At 45.6% G+C, this 13,607-nt stretch overlaps 1 protein-coding gene across 9 annotated transcripts in view; it reads left to right on the forward strand.

Annotated features, from left to right (window-relative positions):
- Positions 1-229: 229 nt before the first annotated feature.
- The window catches only part of MED25 (mediator complex subunit 25), a 260,000-nt gene continuing 246,622 nt past the window's right edge, over positions 230-13,607 (forward strand). For 4 of the 9 annotated variants that reach the window (XM_078655193.1, XM_078655183.1, XM_078655190.1 and 1 more), the window contains exons 1-2: positions 230-366; positions 10,793-10,894. The gene's annotated coding sequence lies outside the window, so the exon portion shown is untranslated. The remainder of the gene's footprint in view (positions 367-10,792; positions 10,895-13,607) is intronic. The other 5 variants (XM_078655194.1, XM_078655187.1, XM_078655192.1 and 2 more) reach the window with 5 other exon arrangements.

Raw genomic sequence — 13,607 nt, forward strand, 5'->3', positions numbered from 1 at the left:
GTGACAACGCAGCTGCCTGTCTCTGACCCAGGTTATCACCGCCTTGGGTGCAGTGAGGTGAAAACACACCCAGTCCCCAGAGTTTGTCTCAGAATCTTTCGGATACAGGCAGGCGCGATCTCCAACTCCACAACCAATAAGCACTTCGCAATTCAGTGCAAGCCTAGGATTGGCTCAACTGTCCTCATTGCTCCAATCCTAGGTTGCCTTACTGCAGCTGTACATCCCACTCTCGAACGACTCCAGAATATGTTCAGCTGTGGGATTGGTTATTATGCGACCCGGAAATACAAACATTACGCGCAAGGGCCGCTAAAGTGTTTATTTCAGCTAGATCAACACTCGTCTCGTCTACGGGAATCATCTGTAAGTAATGTCTAATTGGTCACATAAGTAAAATCAGAACGCCTTTTATCAACAACGTATTAAAGAAGATAGCAAGGCATCTTTTCGAGTCTCAAGGTAGCCTTGTTGTGAGTGGGGTCTGCTCTGCTTCGTTTGTCTGCTGGCAGAGTGAGTCCGCCCATTTGCTGTTCTTCAGTGGCATAGGTGGTAATTTAACATGATGCCTTGACAGATCTAGTTGATGTCGTTTGTCCAAGCTAAGTTTGGAGACTAACTGCCCAAACATTGTGGATAAGCAATTATGTTTTGAGTGCAGGTCGGCAGGCTCCTTTTCATCTGGATTGCACCATTTGGCGGGTGCATGCTATACGGATGGGGATTTGATTGTCAAATTGCATTTGGGCACCGAATGGATCTGGATTCAGTGCTTATGTTTCGTTACCGACTCTGAGCTATTTTCATATAGTCCATTACTAGTTTTAAGTTTCAACTTATTTACGCAGGTTAAAGGCATGTCTAAGTTTACTGCCTTTCGCACGGAGAATATTGGCCGTTTGTTCCTGTGTTTAGGTTTTGCAAGGGCCAGGACGTAATACTTAAATATGACTTTATAAAAGATTGTCCCTATTCGTTTTTAACGTGTCTTCGTTTCCTTGGTTTACTTTACCCATCAGTCGTGAATCATTAAGGGAGCTCTAGAATACACTTTGAAGTGCTTTCTATTTATATTTGCTGATTCAAGTATGTACTTATAGGAAGAAAAAATATAGGCTTTAGGTGATTTTCCTACTTTTATTACCCGCTGAGACATGAAAATATTGGTCATGCCGGTAAATAAAACGGCCAGGTGACAGCCCTAGGCACATCTGTCTTTATCAACTGAGATCTGCTGTATACTCTCGTTATTTCCTTTAAAAGAAGTGGTAACAGTCCAGTATGACAAGGTACAGCATGACAGACTTATAGGACACGTCCATTACAAAAAACATGTTTGTAGACATACAGACCAAGTGTGTAATTCCTAGAAGAACCATTAAACAAGCATTTGCAATGCAATAGGTCTCGCATTAGGAAAGTTTGAGCTATTGGTATTGTATATAACAATTTTTTATGTGTTGGTTTTGAAAATAGCAAAATTAATAGCTTTAAGTCATTTACAATGCCAATACTTTTAACTTTTGCAAATGTGACACCTATAGCATTTGTAATGCAACATGTTTTGTATGTACGTGACTTAGATGTATTGATATTACAAATAAAAATGGATTTACATTTTTTAAAATAATGAATACTTAAATAAAAGTTCTTGTAATTTATAATGGCAATAGCTTAAACTATTGTAAATAACTTTTGTGAAGAATATGTTCAGTGTATTTTATTGTGACGAAAATCCAAGAACAGAAGTGAAATATTAACATATTTTTGTGACATTTGTAATAAAGCTTAAAACATTGAGAGAACATATTTGAACCAGTTGTTGTTGAATGGTTGCACAGAGTGATGCTGTGAGGGTGATGCTGTGAGGGTGATGCTGTGAGGGTGATGCTGTGAGGGTGATGCTGTGAGGGTGATGCTGTGAGGGTGATGCTGTGAGGGTGATGCTGTGAGGGTGATGCTGTGAGGGTGATGCTGTGAGGGTGATGCTGTGAGGGTGATGCTGTGAGGGTGATGCTGTGAGGGTGATGCTGTGAGGGTGATGCTGTGAGGGTGATGCTGTGAGGGTGATGCTGTGAGGGTGATGCTGTGAGGGTGATGCTGTGAGGGTGATGCTGTGAGGGTGATGCTGTGAGGGTGATGCTGTGAGGGTGATGCTGTGAGGGTGATGCTGTGAGGGTGATGCTGTGAGGGTGATGCTGTGAGGGTGATGCTGTGAGGGTGATGCTGTGAGGGTGATGCTGTGAGGGTGATGCTGTGAGGGTGATGCTGTGAGGGTGATGCTGTGAGGGTGATGCTGTGAGGGTGATGCTGTGAGGGTGATGCTGTGAGGGTGATGCTGTGAGGGTGATGCTGTGAGGGTGATAGAGTGAGGGTGATAGAGTGAGGGTGATAGATATAGTGAGGGCGATAGATAGGGCGATAGATAGATTGATAGAGTGAGTGGCGATAGATAGATAGATAGATTGATAGAGTGAGGGGCGATAGATAGATTGAGGGCGATAGATAGATTGAGGGCGATAGATAGATTGAGGGCGATAGATAGATTGTGGGCGATAGATAGATTGATAGAGTGAGTGGCGATAGATAGATTGATTGAGTGAGGGGCGATAGATTGAGTGAGGGGCGATAGATTGAGTGAGGGGCGATAGATTGAGTGAGGGCACTAGAGTGAGGGCGATAGAGCGAGGGCAATAGATAGATATAGATAGATAGATAGATAGTGAGGGAGAGAGATAGTGTGTGTGGGGGTTGTGTGTGTGGGGGTTGTGTGTGTGGGGGTTGTGTGTGTGGGGGTTGTGTGTGTGGGGGGTTGTGTGTGTGGGGGGTTGTGTGTGTGGGGGGGTTGTGTGTGTGGGGGTTGTGTGTGTGTGTGGGGGTTGTGTGTGTGTGTGGGGGTTGTGTGTGTGTGTTGTGTGGAGTTGTGTGTGTAGGAGGGGTTGTGTGTGTAGGAGGGGTTGTGTGTGTAGGAGGGGTTGTGGGGTTGTGTGTGTAGGAGGGGTTGTGTGTGTAAGGGGGTTGTGTGTGTGGGGGGGTTGTGTGTGTGTGGGGTTGAATTATCATTTAACTTGCAACCGAGCAGCTTCTGTTCACAAGCTTGAAAGCAGCAGTTACATAAATCGGGAGCTGCAGCATGCCCATAGCTTGCCAGTGCATGTTGCAAATTAAACTAAGCATAATGTGTCCCGTCACACCTTCTTGTTTCAGAATACAGCAGTGCACAATGTAATAATTAATGCTGCTGTCTGAAAAATCATCCATCTAACAAAGAATGTGTGACAATAGATAGGTATAAAAAACTTTCATAAATAGATTATGGATTTGAACAAAAGATACAAACTGTAAGTTATATGTTAGAACTACACAGTACTGTAATAAGACCGCTGGAGAGTCTCCTTGCCTGCTGTGTACATGTTTACAACCTGCAGTCCAAAGATCAGGGAAGTGGAGGAGCAAAAACGAGAGAGAAAGAATAGAAGAAGGAATGGCAGATGGAGCTCAAGTGGGTGTGGTGCAGTGGCTGGAGGTGCCGACCTGGCAGATTGGGAACGAGGCTCGACGTCAGCTCAACATTAGCAGCTGAAATCAGTGGCTAATTTTCTTGTATGAGATGAGCTCTTTGACTCAACCCATAATCGAAATGTCTGCCTGTTCCACTCATCTGCAGAAAGCCAGCTTTGTTTTAGGGGCCAAAGCAGAGGAGTTTCGTATGCAACTACGAGACTAGATGCCTTGAATTAAGACAGTGCCCGCCTTGCGGGTGTTCCTGCAGTGGGGGGAGGGGAGTAGGTACAGAGCAGATATACCACGATGCTCCGAGAAAAAAAACACCAAGCCACATGAAGGGCATAGATGGGGGAGGGAGGGGAAACAAAGGAGGAAGCGTAATATATGTACTGTATTGTAATTGCATTTATATAGCGCTTACTACCCCTGACGAGGCGCCGAAGCGCTTTGTCGGCGGGTAGCACGCTACTCCGGGACCCATAGAGGATTAGTGTTGAATTAGTATAGTGAAACATGCAAGAACATTTTAAGTGGTGGATAGGTTAGTCAGTTATTTGGATTTGGAATGATAGCAGAAGGATAGAGTAGGACAAAGGTTTGTATTTATTTATCGCTCGCTTGTTGATGCATGCTATTTAGGGAGCCTATAAAGGATTAGTGGTGAATTAATATGGTGAAATATGAGGTAATTTCAGTGGTGGATATTAGTCTGTTACTTGGAGTGAGAAGGATAGCGGATGGATAAAAGGGGAAGAAAGATGTGCATTCATATAGCACTTGTTACCCCTGATGGGTGTTAAAGCGCTTTTCTGGCGAGTAGCACGCCACTCCGGATCCCATAAAGGATTAGTGTTGAAAATTAGTATAGTGTAAATATGAAGTAATTTGAGTAGTAGATATGTTATTCAGTTATTTGGGCAGTATATTAGTATAGTTGAATGTGGAATATGGAATTTGAGAAGTGAATATGTTAGTCTTAGCAGTAGGAAGAGGCTTTTGGATGAGTAAAAAGGAGTTTTGGAGGGAAGGAGTCAGAGGGGAGGATTTAGAATAAGGGCAGAATTTCTGGCCCTAGTCCCGACCAGTCTCGAACAGGCTCAAACAGGCAACTACGCGATACAAAAGGGGATGATGGACGGAGCGTTTGAGCAAATCAAACACTCACCCCCAGTCAACTGATCTGGGTTTAATCCATCACCATTCTTTAGCCCACTCAGCCACCCCATTTCAGACATGGCCATATGCAAATCAGTCTGACCCTGTGCCTCATGGGAACAGTCCAGCCCGAACTGCCAAGCCATGTCTTCCATGGACCGGAAACAAGCATCCTGGGACCGGTTTCGGATTCATAATCCTAATCAGCCAGGCTATCTTGAATCCAGTGGCCAAGTGAGCAAGGGACTCACGTCTGAGCATACCCTGCCACATTTAGGGCGAACAAAGCAATACAAAAGGGGATGATGGACGGAGCGTTTGAGCAAATCAAACACTCACCCCCAGTCAATGGGCTGGACTGTTCCCATGAGGCACAGGGTCAGACTGATTTGCATATAGCCATGTCTGTACTGGGGTGGCAGAGTGGGCTAAAGAACGGTGATGGATCAAACCCAGATCTTTTGACTGGGTGTGAGTGTTTGATTGGTTCTGATGCTCCGTCCATCACCACCCCCTTTTGTACCGCTTTTGGCCGCCATCAGTGTGGCAGGGTATGCTCAGACGTGAGTCCCTTGCTCACTTTGCCACTGGATTCAAGCAAGCCGGGCTGAAGACTGCTGGAATGCTAGAAACCGGTCCTCGGAAGCTTGTGTCCGGTCCAGGGAAGGCATGGCTTGGCAGTTCGGGCTGGACTGTTCCCATGAGGCACAGGGTCAGACTGATTTGCATATAGCCATGTCTGAACTGGGGTGGCAGAGTGGGCTAAAGAACGGTAATGGATCAAACCCAGATCTTTTGACTGGGTGTGAGTGTTTGATTGGTTCTGATGCTACGTCCATCACCCCCCCCTTTTGTACAGCTTTTGGCCGCCATAAGTGTGGCAGGGTATGCTCAGATGTGAGTCCCTTGCTCACTTTGCCACTGAATTCAAGCAAGCCGGGCTGAAGACGGCTGGAATGCCAGAAACCGGTCCTCGGAAGCTTGTTTCCGGTCCAGGGAAGGCATGGCTTGGCAGTTCGGGCTGGACTGTTCCCATGAGGCACAGGGTCAGACTGATTTGCATATAGCCATGTCTGAACTGGGGTGGCAGAGTGGGCTAAAGAACGGTGATGGCTCAAACCCAGATATTTTGACTGGGTGTGAGTGTTTGATTGGTTCTGATGCTCCTTCCATCACCACCCCCTTTCAAACAGGCAACTACCCTTGTCCTCTCCGCCCTTAACAGGCTCAAACAGGCAACTACCCTTGTCCTCTCCTCCCTTAACAGGCTCAAACAGGCAACTACCCTTGTCCTCTCCGCCCTTAACAGGCTCAAACAGGAAACTACCCGTGTCCTCTCCGCCCTTACCATTGACGCCCGGGCTGAGACACCCTAAGCCTGGCCTTTTTTGTAGCCCTAGTAATCAGGTGACCCCTTCAGCCAATGGGAACCCTATCCCTAACACTATCCAATCACAACACTAGCCCTAACATCTAGAACCAATAGGAGACCAGGACCTTGGAGCCAATCTTAGCCCTAGTCCAAGCACCCAATCAGTTCAAAAACCCTGATCTCTACGTCCAATGAAGGCCTTAGCCCTACCACTAGTCCCAACCTAAGTCCAAGCAGCCAATGGTACAGGTAGCCCTAGTCCCTACTTCCAATAGAAAGCCTAACCCTACTCTTACTCCTACAACTGGTCCAACAACCAATCACACCAGAAGCCCTAAATAGCTACTTCCAATTAAAGGTCTAACCCTAGCCGTAGTCCCACCCTACTCCCAACAACCAATAACATAGGAAGTCCTAGTCCCTACTTCCAATAGAAATCCTAACCCTAGCCCTAGTCCCAACCCAGCAATGATTGAATCACAGACCGAAAAACCAATCAGAACTCTCAAATACCCAACCAATGAGGACATTAACCCTAACCCAATAGAAACACCAGATACAACCACCAATCAGTGTACACATGTGCCAACCACTAGCACACCATATAAGGTCCCAGCAACCTCAGACAAGGTTTGCTGGCCAGGGAGTTGGAAGCTGCTTGCTCCTGTTCAGAATCTCCTAGGAGACAGATAGGCTCAATCCACAACTTTGGACTTCTGCAGGTAACGGCTTCACTAACTCGAAATCTAACAATACTGTTTAAATAAAGCTTTACTCCCCCTGCTGGCCAAAAAACGAAGTGCACTGGCCCCAGTAAATACAGTTTAAACAGCTCACAGAAGCACGCTCTGATGTAGAAAATCCCTGTTGCTGGGGGGGGTGGGAGGCAGGGCGGCTGGCCTCACTGGCTTGTGAACACAAAATGATAGCTGGGGGTGCACTGTTTGAGCACACAGGCCTAAGCACAGAGCAAAGGAGAAATTTGGAGGGAAAACAGATTTGTCACCAAGGAATGAGAGGGACAAACTACAGAGGTTGGACTGCAAATCCCACAATTCAACACACTAAATGAAGGCAATCATGGGCAGGGAAAACCACAAATTTAAAACACAACACAGGTGATAAAATATGTAATTACAGGCAGGCTAAAACTACAATTTTCTAACTGTAACAACCACAGGCATAGACAGTAAACACAGAAAGTGAAAATCGTTTTTTAAACAACTTTTTGCCTTGGGAAGAGACAGCACTAGTCTGTCTCCTTACCACTTCCTGGACTCTGCTCACTGCAATCTGGGGCACATGTAGGCTGCAACTCACAAGATGGAGGAGAATGATTTGGGGTGCACCCAGCAAGGCCTTAAGGGGCCTGGGCAGGTGTGAAAGGAGGGCTCAGACTTGCCTGGTAGCTAAATAGCCAATGGTCTGCTGGCCTGGGGGTGGGGTCTGGGCAGCTGCTTGCTCCTGTTCAGAATCTCCTAGGAGACAGACAAGCTCAATCCACAACTTTGGACTTCTGCAGGTAAAGGCTTCACTAACTCGAAATCTATCAATACTGTTTGAATAAAGCTTTACTCCCCCTGCTGGCCAAAAAACGAACGAAGTGCACAGGCCCCAGTAAATACAGTTTAAACAGCTCACAGAAGCACCCTCTGATGTAGGTAGAAAATCCCTGTTGCTGGGGGGGAAGGCAGGGGGGCTGGCCTCACTGGCTTGTGAACACAAAATGGTGGCTGGGGGTGCACTGTTTGAACACACATGCCTAAGCACAGAGCAAAGGAGAAATTTGGAGGGAAAACAGATTTGTCACCAAGGAATGAGAGGGACAAACTACAGAGGTTGGACTGCAAATCCCACAATTCAACACACTAAATGAAGGCAATCATGGGCAGGGAAAACCACACATTTAAAACACAACATAGGTGATAAAATATGCAATTACAGGCAGGCAGGGGAAGGGGGGGGGACTGAGTGTACTTTAAAGATGTGATGCGATGCTTCCGGTAAAAAAAAAAACAAGCGGTGACACCAACTACGGAGAAAGTAAGCAACATATTTCTGTCCTTCATCTTTTTTAAACTGTGTTGAAAACTGCAGCTTATAGTCACTGAAGGGCAGGGGTTAGTAGAAGCACTTTTCACTTGAAAAACATATCATAAGGTAATGCAATCGGACATTCTTTCCTAGAAATACATATGAACAAAAATTTCAGCATGGAAACGTTGAGAAGACGTGGACGAACAGATAGAGTTGCCGACCTTTGAATGGGGGGGGGGGTCGCATGCGAGTCGTGGCTTTATCTCAACGTCCCGCGATCCTAAACAAATCAGTTAATCTCTGTGCCTAAAAAAAATGAATCCGACATGTAATGTTATCTGGTGCTTATGTAAAGTCCTTGGGCCAAATTCATGCTGGAGAAAGACTGCAAAAATAATAAATTAGTAAATGAAGTGTTTTTAGCAGAAAATATTGTTTAAGGTGCATATTTGTTAGAAGTAGTACTGTATGAGCTGTTCTGATGAAGCGTCTGCTCATACAGAAATACCGAAAATCCCTTTTCTGTACTTTTTCATGGGCTGCCTCGGCAGTCCATGAGTTTGATATTCCAGTCAGAGTAGAGGGTGAAAAGGTCAGCAGAGGGCATCAATGCAACAATCTAAAGCTAAGAGATTGCACCGTTGATGTTAGTCACACGCTGGGCCAATGGCGAACGGACAGTACAGGCCATTTCTAGGCGGTTGGCCGCGTTGCCAACCGAGGGAGTCTGTCACTTCACCAGCACAGCAGAGGTGTGAATGTGAACCGCGCAGGTCACGCAGCTCCATGCTGGCTCAACAAATGTCATTTATATGGCGCACAGAGAAGGCGAGCTCGGCGCCAGGAAACACGATACAGGCACATTCCACAGTTTTCATTACCATAGGAGGGAGTGCTCTTCAATGGAACACAATTTCCTGAGAAGTTCCAGAGTTGTCAGTCAATGTGTATATATTTTTTTGTGATTTTCATTTTATCAAAGTCGTCTCAGGCTAACTCAGTCTCTCATCGTACCACGATAAAACAAGCAACACTGCTTAATTCACAGTGCTTTAAAATACAAAAAACGTGGAAACAGCGCTATATAAAAACCCTTTCACTGTTATCTATAAGCTACTATCACGTTCCCATTGCGGGTGGCGTCCCCTTACATTTGCAACGTCCTCCCAATCCAAGAAGACGCAATAGGTTACACTAGGCCGTAAAACTATTACACATACACATCGTACCCGATCCTAATTAGATGTGCATGTTGCACGTCGAGTTGCCTGCTTCTAAACACTACAGTGCACGGTTACAGAAACCGCAGGCCCCGCTTCCGCTCAAAGAAACGAAAAGGGAGCAACCCCACACCCAAGAGAAGGGGTACCACAGGTAAGCAAAAGACAAGATTCTCCTGGGAATAGTTAATCAAGCTGACATTAGCGCTACTCTTAGATTTTACTTCAATAGTGATCTCTCTGTTATCTGCATTCATACACAGCACACGGGAAGTAACCAATTGTAACCAAACACACGACCCAGTGGGACCCCAGAAGTCAATTATGTCAAACAATACTCAAAGTCACTATTTATAAAAATGACTTTAATAAAAATTAACGTTTACATAGCAAAATAGTTCAAAACTATGGCACACGGCGCTTGTGGAGGGAGCTGCGACGTGACTGCACAGCCAGACCTGTCCTTCTTATCGAGCAACGGAGGATACATGAATGGGAGAGACATTCAACCTTTAAACAATAACTATACAAGGCTACTAACTATACTGGGTGTAAACATACCATCGCAATAGCCTTGAATCATAGAGAAGACGTTGGTTTCTCCGGTATTTTTAAATTATCGATCCCTCAGCCAGTGGACCCATCACGCCCAATATAGTGCAACATGACTAAGAAGCACTTGGAGCTCTAAGAGCCCGACTTAATTTTAATATTGCAAATCTAAAGGATCAATCAGCTGAATCTCTCGAGTATTTAAAGGAAGAAGCGCATGGAGTATTAAAAATCCCCGCAAATACGCAAATAATTGCAACGGCCCATTGGACCCCCTCAGAGTTTTTGAGAGGACAAATTCATGGTGTCTTATTGGGAGAGAGCGCTATATATACATACTGTCTTGAAGAAGGTGGTCTACAATAATATTAACTCCACCGAAACGCGTCGACGCACTACATGGTGTTACATACAAGGATCTGGCTGGGTGTCAAATAGATGATATAATCCAAGGACATTCACGTGATATCATATTGTATCCTATATGGAGTAACAAAAATGAGGATGTTTTTATAATTTTGCACTGTCACTTTTTGCTCTCCTATTTTTATCTGTTATTGTCAATAGATTTGTGTTTTTTAATTGTACGTGTACATTATAAATTTGTACATGTGTAGTTTTGAACTATTTTGCTATGTACAGGTTAATTTTATAAAATATTTTGTCATTTTTATAAATAGTGACTTTGAGTATTGTTTGACATAATTGACTGCTGGGGTCCCACTGGGTCGTGTGTTTGGTTACAATTGGTTACTTCCCGTGTGCTGTGTATGAATGCAGATAATAGAGTGAGATCACTATTAGAGTAAAATCTAAGAGTAGCGCTGATGTCCGCTTGATTAACTATTCCCAGGAGAATCTTGTCTTTTGCTTACCCGCTTCCGCATCTGCTTGGCTTTATGGGGTGTGTAATGGTGTGTGACTGTTTGTGTGTGTCTTTTCTATTTAGGAGCGAGTAGTTTGACAAATTGGAGAACAACGCACATTCCTGGTCCGTCTTGATGAGAACAGTTCGCAGGGAGAGAGAGAGGGGGGCTCGGCCTCTGGAAGGGTGAGTCAGCGTTCCAAGATAGCGCAAATGAGTAACGCTCTGTCCAAATGTAAAGTCTTGTTAGCTGCCAAGCGCCAACTGAGAAAAGAGAAAACCAACATCTGGTGAGTCAGGGGGCTGGTGAGCGGGAGGCATTCCTTTGTAGTCTGGTGGGGGGGAATGCGAGGCACAAATGGTGTAATGGTTGTGTGATGGGGAGCAGAGGAGCGAGCGAGTGGGGGGAGTGAGCGAGTGGGAGGGAACGAGGCATTCCATTGAAGTCTGGTGCGAGGCTGATGGGTTTGACGGGCACGCGCATCACATGAACTGCACGTAATCCTTGCTTGTTCAAAGAGTTTGTTTCAACTCCTATAGATCTCGACATTTGCAATGCGCAAGCGCATTGGCAGAGGTCGAGACCTAAAAACTGCTTGCAGTATATAATTTTAGGTGGCATCAGTGGTTCAGAGCATCGCCGATGGTCCATTTTCACCACCCTATTTCCACTTAGCCTGTCTGTGGTATAATTGGTCTAAGCCAGATAAAACAAAGAATACAATAACATTTATCATTTTTAATCATTATATTGTAATTGCACATATATATAGTAATTATTACCTAGGATGAGGTGTGGTAGCGTGTTACACTGAACCACATGCTGCTCTGGAACCCAGAGTTAGTTTTTTTTTTTTTAGTTTATGGTTGGTTACTGAAATTAGTCAAGCACTCTTATAGAATCCATGGCATGCATTTACTCCCTGTACTGTGGTGACAAGTGCTAGACTGACACCTAGTGCATACTGACACTGTTTCAGTCTACCCATAGCTCCCTTTGTACTGCCTTTCGTGTGGGTGGTATTTTCTGTCGACTACTTTGATCGTCCTGTTCCGTCGTCTTTCACACTAACTTCTTACAGGCTGACTACACACTGCCATCTTCCTGTTGGTCTCCACATTGTTCAGCAGGAAGTGCATTGAACAAATTAGCGGCTTCTTTCAGCCTACAAGTACGGTTTGCATAGCAAAGTTGCAAAGGAGGCTCAAGAAGACGTGCCACCGGCAGAGCGGATGTATCCCCCTAAACTACACTAGAATGGTTACGAGACCCAGCTTTTGTAATGACCAATTTTAAGAACTCCATCAGTAGGCTTAGGTGCGCTGGCTAGATTACATCTCTTGCGTTTTTAACAAAGGCATGAATGAAGTGATTGCTTTTAATGGTTCATTCTGTTACCTCAGTTACAAAGTAGTGAGCTACTCCTTTTCTCACACTGGACTACTTCCTCTGGAAACATTAAGGAAGGAAAATAATTGTAATGTTTTGTGATGTGCACACATTTTACAAGACTGTAAAGTAGCCGTGAATGCTTGTACTAGTCTCTTGTATGATGCACACTCTTGACTGTCAAACGTATCTGTGACAGGCAACCATGCTGTGTTTGAGACACTATTGTTTGACCTGTGACAGGCACACATTCCGTTGTTGATTAATATGTCAATTCGATGTCAGTTATTTATATTTTGTGGTTCATATTTTGATACACTTTACTTAATTTCACCATACAGTTTGAACCACCTTCTAAGTTCCACCCAAATAAGGATGGAATTCCTATTCCATAGTCCGGAGGGAAATAAAATTTTCAGATTTATATTATAGATTTGGAGCCTGATAGACTATATGTGAAGATATGCAAAAAAGTTTTTTCACTATTATTTGGCATCAGGCAGACAAGTTGTTTAGGTCTCGCCTGTCGATGCGCATGCGCATCGAGCTTGCGAGACTATAGGGGCTTAAACAGTCTTTAACCAACTTGCAAGGAATCGTGGCGATTCCTTGCAGTGCCCGTGAAATTCAAGCTTAATGCGCATGTGCATTGAGCTTAAAAGCGCGTGCACATGCCCCCAGCCGCCTGTTTGCATGTATTTTCCCTCAGCCGCACTCCTCCCACACCCCCGCTCCGCCCCCTCCCCTGCCTGCCGTGTCGCATTTCTTCAGTTCCCTTAGCCGCACTCCAGGCCCCTGCTGCTTTCACACCCTCATGCCGCTCTCCCCGCTCCGCCCCCTCCCCTGCCCGCCGTGTCGCATTCATCCCCCCTCCCCTTCTCTGCCTTCCCTCCGTCTTCCCTCCCACAGGCAACAAGAGGCTAGTTCACGACGCGCGTCCACATCACAGCCATCAGCCTCCCTCCCGCGGGCAGCTTGGCCTCAGGTATTCACCCCAGCGCGACTTCTCCTCCCCCCTAATTACATGCCTGCTGTTTACTTCTTTCACGGCAGCTCTCTCGCACATCAAAGGCTGCCTCCCACGCCTCGCAACAGACTTCATTGGAATGCGCTCTATGCATTCTCCCCTCCCTTTCAGCCTCTTTCCCAGCTCCAAGCCGGACCCTCCTTTCTCACCTCCTCTTTCTTTATTTACAGGGAGAACTTGTATTTTTCCCCGAGGCAACCAGTTCTGACACACACCAACTTAGAGCTTGACTTGTACTGACGCTGTCACCCCAGCAGACATGCAAGCATCAGACATCCACAAGCATCAGACATATATATTCACCCACTCTGCTTCAGTCACCCACTCTGCTTCAGTCACCCACTCTGCTTCAGTCACCCACTCTGCTTCAGTCACCCACTCTGCTTCAGTCACCCACTCTGCTTCAGTCACCCACTCTGCTTCAGTCACCCACTCTGCTTCAGTCACCCACTCTGCTTCAGTCACCCACTCTGCTTCAGTCA

The sequence above is a fragment of the Lissotriton helveticus genome, chromosome 7, assembly GCF_964261635.1.
Source record: "Lissotriton helveticus chromosome 7, aLisHel1.1, whole genome shotgun sequence".
NCBI classification, from domain to species: domain Eukaryota; kingdom Metazoa; phylum Chordata; class Amphibia; order Caudata; family Salamandridae; genus Lissotriton; species Lissotriton helveticus.